This window comes from Mytilus trossulus, chromosome 7, assembly GCF_036588685.1.
Source record: "Mytilus trossulus isolate FHL-02 chromosome 7, PNRI_Mtr1.1.1.hap1, whole genome shotgun sequence".
NCBI lineage: Eukaryota > Metazoa > Mollusca > Bivalvia > Mytilida > Mytilidae > Mytilus > Mytilus trossulus.
In genome coordinates this window covers 60,215,439-60,222,388 of record NC_086379.1, presented here as the reverse complement: position 1 = coordinate 60,222,388, position 6,950 = coordinate 60,215,439, and the positions used below count along the sequence as shown (strand labels likewise).

Here is a 6,950-nt window from a genome sequence, read left to right as displayed (position 1 = left end):
TTGCAGAAGTTTAACACACCCACCCCATCCCCAACCACCAAACTATTTGATTTACGTTTTTTTTTTTTATCCTACATCGATTGATGTCGTCCCTAACAGCATGATGCTTTAAATAGTAAAAAGATTGTTTGATGTACTTGAAAATTATTTGCATCCCAACAACTGTAATCGAAACTGAAAAAGTCAAAAGATTAATCCAAGAAAATATTTTTATTTATGATAATTACATGTTAATGCAGGGCAGCATTGACAACTATTGCAATATGATTTACAGAAAAATATCGAAATATGATTTGATCATTTTACTCACAATAGATTGAAAAAAATATATATCTAAGAATGTTTAGCCTCTTTATCCACAGTAGATTAAGAAAGAACAGTAAAAAAAAAGAATGGTATGAATTGTTTATTCACAGAAGATTGAGAAAGAAAAATACAGAAGAATAATTTGGATACTTTATTCCCATCGTTTGTTTCTATTTGAATTCAGTTATTTTTGTATGTTTGTGTATATGCTTAAACAGATTTTGACTGCTTGCCCCCGATATCTGTCACATTACCCAAATATGTTCAATTTATTTTTCTCCTAAATATGTGTTTATAAATGAATCATACACAACTGTCGTGAAAGGTTCAGCTATCTGAAACATGATATATAGCAAACAGATCAGGTCAGAAATAAGTAACTACCTTAGTAACATACTAGACAATAGTATACAAAACAAGACAACAAATATATTACAAAATTACCAGTAACAACTGTATGTGTTCTAAAAATCGGAGTCCAATAATATGATTCTGCAAAAACCTTTCTTGGTAGTGTATCCTTTTGGTACAGTATGAAACTATTCTCTTCCAAACATTTCTCTTGATATGCATACCAAGATAGTTGTTGTATTATAACAACTACAATAAGCATTAAAGAATCAAATGTATATACAATGTATCAAACTTTACAACAAATTTTAATTTCAATCATATTCATTCCTTTATTATCAACTCCATACAATCTATGATACGATGATGTGTACTTTACTAATAGTAGTATGTAAGACAGAAAATGAACATGAGTACCATTTCTTTAAAAAACTAAAACTGATTCACCAACACTATGTAATACTTTTTAATTGAAGACTCGTGAAGCTGTTTCGCGTATTTATCCACATATACAAATATATTCCAAATGATACCACTTCTACCAAGAAACGGTTACTTTTGAATGACACTTTTCTATTGATATTATCTTGGCGTTTTTCGCAAATGAAAATTCGTCCATACAAACTCATCGCGTTTAAAATTCTTTTCAGGGTAGATCAAAACACAATATTTGATGTCAAAAGACGTACAAAGACATGGTTTGTCCAACAAATGACTATCAAAAGTATTGCTAGATTCATCGTACATCAACCTTGAGTAATGGAGTTGTACCTATGTTTAAAAATAGTTTCTCAATTTATCGACATATCAATTAGGAATGTAAATCATAAATTATGTAAGTACTGAAACAGTGACGACTGATCTGATGATGTAATCGGTCCACAAGCACTCGAGGCGACTGGCATTTCACACGTAAAGGAAAGTTTATCAATATGGTGCGTCCGATTTTGATTTATCTTTCCCAATAACAATCCCAAACATGTGAAAACCAAGAATGATCAAGATTGTTGAATACGCAAGGTTATTTAATTATTACGATAAATAATAATAAAAAAATAAACCTCACATGAATTATTGTTACATCCATATAAATAGTTTTCATTGCAGTCACTGACAACAAACTTGCTTTTGTCTTTGGTTGTTGCAAGACACTCGTTTTCTATGTACTTCTTTGTTGGGTTCGTGCTTAAAACTGCGAATAAAATAAAAAATATTGCGAATGAAGAACAACATTAAATTAATTTCAACGGTGTTGAAGATTTTGAGTATTGATTTAAATTGATAAAAATCAAAAGAGTAAAAATAAAATCGAATATTAGTGATTGCTATACAACTTCAATCATATTTATGTTTACCTTCAACAAATGTAAAAACCATGGCTGACCGACCTGAGCTACAAGGAGAGTAGCTGGCGTTTGTACATTGCATCCTGCAGTCATTTATATCACCATTGATTGTAGGTTCATAAGAAAGGCAATAGCAGGTAGAGTCCTGAAAATACAGACCCATATCTATATATTATATAAAATGCAGAGGCAAACATTCTAACAATGTTTGAATTTATAAACTCAAATGCAACACAATCGGCTGTGAAAAAGATAATGACTTTGGAGAGTTTTAGAAAATGTGTATAAACGATACTTCTCTTAAAAAGTAAACAGTAACTCGTTATTCACAAAGAAACAACAAATTACGTTAAGCCTACAGATTAGGAGATTTATTCAAAATTAATCTGCTAGGCGTTTGATATATGTTAAACAGTGACAATTTTTATTTTAAATCTTGTTCTTCGAGCGTCACTGGTGGGTCTTTTGTGGACGAAACGCGCGTTTGGCGTATACTAAATTAAGTCCTGGTATCTATGATGAGTTTATATTCAATAGCTTTTCATACTTTTAATATTTATACTTTTTTCAAATCTAAGCATTGAAACGGCACAATACATGCAGTTGAATACATGTAATTCTAATATTCACTAGACATTGCTAGATAAAATAATTGTATTTAGATATGGTCACTAATAATTACAGATGGGGTTTTAAACATACTATAATTTTCAATCATACATAAAAAGTAATGAGTAGCACCAAACAAACCCACACAATGTTCACATTCCTATCAATGTTCTTTACTTTTTTTGCATTCACTGATAACAAACCTTAATGACAAAGTGTGTAGCAGTTACATAGTCAGAACAATGTCGTAAGCAGTCTTCAGCCGTTTTTACACTTATCCCCGAATCTATATGGGAAAGACTTCTGCCACATCCTGTCAATTAAAGAAATAAAGTAGTTCCCCGAGTGATTTTCTTGAATTAGCATTGTAAACTAATATGCAGTGCTACCTGCCTTATCCGACACCCTTTTTAATTCGACACTTTTTTCTGGTCCCTAAGTGTGTCGGAAAATACAGGCCACCGTTTCACAAAGCCTTCTTAACTTACGATCATCGTATCAGTTTGAAAACCGTTTACGTGTGGTTCTACGTTCACCTTACGTGTTTTTCACAAAGGCATCGTAAATGACTACTAAGTTGATCGCAAGTTACTTCCTGTGTAGCATCGTAAGTGTATCGTTAATGCCCGCGTCACACTGTCCCGATTTTTATATACGATGGACACCCGAATGCGAAAATTGTAAGTTCATACGAAGTTTGTCCCGATCTCGTTAAAATACCAACAAGTGACCGAAGCAAGCACGATAGATAACGAAGTCTATACGATGTTGCCAAAATTATATACGATTACAAAAAATGGACATACGAAGGTTAATCGAAGACGGGTATTTAAGCTTCATATCTCAGCCGAAGCCTACACAATGGATCACGAAGGCTACACGATGGATTACGAAGGCTACATGATGGATAACGATGATGGCGCGATGACCATACGATGTCTAAAAGACGTCGTGTACAGCTTACGATGCATTTACATTTTGTAAATCATTATGATACGAATAGAATTTCGACAACATATCGTTTGTGAAGAAGTCTGCCATGCATGGCGGGAAATCGATCTTTTTGTCTAATTCTTATAAAACTTAGTTTATTATCCCCTCGCCTACTGCATGTAAGTTGCGTGTAGATAAAATTGTTATGGACACTCTAGAACCAAAATGCTCAAACCTTGGTATGGTGTTACTCGTCAAGAATATCTTAAGCGCTATTGACTTTAAAGTTCAAAGGTCAAGGTCTCAGTGGCAATTGTAATACAAGGCAATATCACACTTGTGGACACTCTAAAACCAATATGCTTCAAATCATGTTAACCACAATTGGTATACTGTTACTCCTTGTAATGATCTGACATGTTTTACGTTCAGGGCCAAAGGTCAAGGTCATGCAAATGGACTTTTTTTCTGCTTGAAATAGCATAATAAACATTTTTTTACCTGCTGGTTCTAAAAACAATATTAAAGTTATTTCCAGTTACTGAATAGTTTATGTATCAAATATGCATATTCAATTTACCATTTTCTGCATGTGTCATATACAAATATAGTGTCCATATTTGCCCTCAATATGTTACATATCATGGGATGCCACGCTCGGCATTGCCTTGTTTGAACTGTAAAATGTGTGCACTAGTCTGAATAATTATCCATAATTATGCCCATGTTTACTGATCTATCTTAACGGTAAGGTAATGGGTTCGTTGATTCCGTTTATTCAAAAAGAGCTCTTTCCAGGAGAAAATCATAATAATATAGACAAAGGAAGGGTGTTGGGAAAGCAACAAATGCTTCAAAATATGATATGCATATAGAAAACAAAATGGTTATGGAGAAAACATTCGTGTGACGACAACTCAGACGATACATAAAAAATCAGAATAATGAAGAAAAAGTTGGTTTCCATATAGACGTGTACATGCAGTGTTGGTGTACGAGGCGCAATTATGATTTTCATTATGTTACTTGATATGAAAAATTGAAAAAAAATCATATTTTACTTGAAAAAGTAAATCCTGAGCCTGTATAAGCTGCTTTTCTTGTTTCATTTGAATTAATAGAAAAAACGCTGTCGCCTTTCTTGTTCTCATAGAATCATGTGATATGAGCTTTATGTTTTGTGAACGTCTTTCTTAACTGTCGTATTAGACTGACCAGTGCATATCGCGCATGACAGTTTAAATGTATTTTAGCGCGAAAATTAACTTACATTTAGCTGGATTTATTGCCGTCGTAGTTCCATCTTGTCGCCTTCGTACTTTTTTCGATGGCAACACGACGGTATTAAAAGGTCTTCACGATGTCGTGTTGCCATCGTAAGACATTCGGGTAGCTTCGTAATTCATTCGTGTACACATCCTAATGTCAAAACTGCCCGATGGAAACGATGGAAACACGAATGCAATACGATGTTCAAAGATGCATTCCCGGTGACATTACGATGGTAAGGATGGTGCTACGAACTCAATACGAACCCTCAACATCGGACGCACCTTTTAACATGTTTAAAAATTTAGAACCCTTTTACAAGTCAAATATTATTTTTTGTCAATTTTTCATATCAAGTAACATAATGAAAATTCTATTATGATTTTTTCCTGGAAAAAGCTCTTTTTGAATAAAAGGGATCAACGAACCCATTATCTTACCTTTAAGATAGATCAGTAAACATGGGCATAATTATGAGTGATTCTTCAGACTAGTCAACACATTTTACAGTTCAAACAAGGCAAAGCCGAACGTGGCATCTCCACTTGTGTAATATATTGGGGACAAATATGGACACTATATTTGTATATGACACATGCAGAAAATGGTAAATTGAATATACATGTTAGATACATTAACTATTTTTTTAGAAATCAACCAAAACATTCAGTAACTGAAAATACCTTTAATATTGTCTTTTGACATAAAACATTGAGCAACCAATTTCCTGTATGTTATGCTATTTCAAGGAGAAAAACAAGTCCATCTGCATGACCTTGACCTTTGGCCTTGAACGTAAAAAATGTCAGATCATTACAAGGAGGAACAATATACCAAATTTGGTTAAAATCTGTTGAAGCATAATCGTTTTAGAGTGTCCACAAGGGTAATATTGTCTTGTATTACAACTACCACTGTGGCCTTGTTCTTTGAACTTTAAAGTCAATAGCGCTTAAGCTATTCTTAACGAGTAACACCATATCAAGTTTTGAGCATTTTGGTTCTAGAGTGTCCATAACAATTTATCTACACGCAACTTAGAGGTAGTAGGCGATGGGAATAATAAACTTCAAAACAGGTAAAACGCATTTCAGACATCGTACGGTCATCGCGCCATCATCGTAATCCATAGACTTCGTTATTCATCGTACTTGCTTCGGTTACCTTTTGGTATTTTAACGAGATCGGGACCAACTTCGTACGAACTTACATTTTTCGCATTCGGCTGTCCATCTTATATCAAAATCGGGACAGTGTGACGCGGGCATAACCGAGAAGAGTACTTTCTTTCACGTCCACAATTTTTAACGAGTATGGCATGCCAAGTTAACTTTTAAATAATTATAACGGATGGTTGATAGACAACTTTCGAGTTCGATGCAATTCCGTCAAAAACTCTGGTTTAAGTGAACGTCATTTGTTCTTTTAATGGGCGTCGTCACTTCCATTTCAATGTTGAGCGAGTGGTTGGAAAACTATAGTTCTATATTGTACGAATTATTCGGCAACTTGAATTTGCAAAATGGACAATAAGCATTGCTGTTATTAGGGAATTGTCCATAAGTAACTACAAACCAACCATTGTTTGCAGTTTATCATGCACACGATCACTAAGACGCTTGCTGGACGTTAATAGTGCAGGTATACAGGCGATCCCCTCTATCTGGTTAATGACGTCATAAAGGCGCGTATAATTGACGTGTTTTTCCGGTGACGGATGAACTCGAAAGCGGTCTATTAGGACGATATGTTTATATCAATATTTATGCAAGCAAAGAATTTAAGCCCCTTTTCAATAATCAAAATAAGACACTTTTATTATAGATATAAACTTAATACAGAATTAAGTGCGATTAAAGAATTATGCAAGTATTCCTGTAAATTATTCAGCCTAACGAGTTTAATACTTATTGCACAGGCAGGGGGCTTTCTAATACTTTCATTTATTGAAATGAAATTACTATGACGGCTGAGAGGATATGGTATATATTGTCCATCACATCTTTGAACGAATACTCTATTTGAATACAGCTAGAGAGGGTGTCTGTGTGTGTGGAAAGGGGAGGGGTCTATATTTCTTTCTTCTGTATTTTTTGTGCCATTCTGATCTATTCAGTAAGAAATATAATTATTCTA

General features: G+C 33.9%; 1 long non-coding RNA gene across 1 annotated transcript; it reads right to left on the bottom strand.

Annotated features, from left to right (window-relative positions):
* Window positions 1-1,732: 1,732 nt before the first annotated feature.
* Window positions 1,733-2,914, bottom strand: LOC134727186 (uncharacterized). Its single transcript, XR_010108734.1, has 3 exons — window positions 2,816-2,914; window positions 2,013-2,148; window positions 1,733-1,849 (listed from the first exon to the last, which is right to left on the bottom strand). It is a non-coding gene; the product is annotated as an uncharacterized LOC134727186 (long non-coding RNA).
* Between the last annotated feature and the right edge of the window lie 4,036 nt (window positions 2,915-6,950).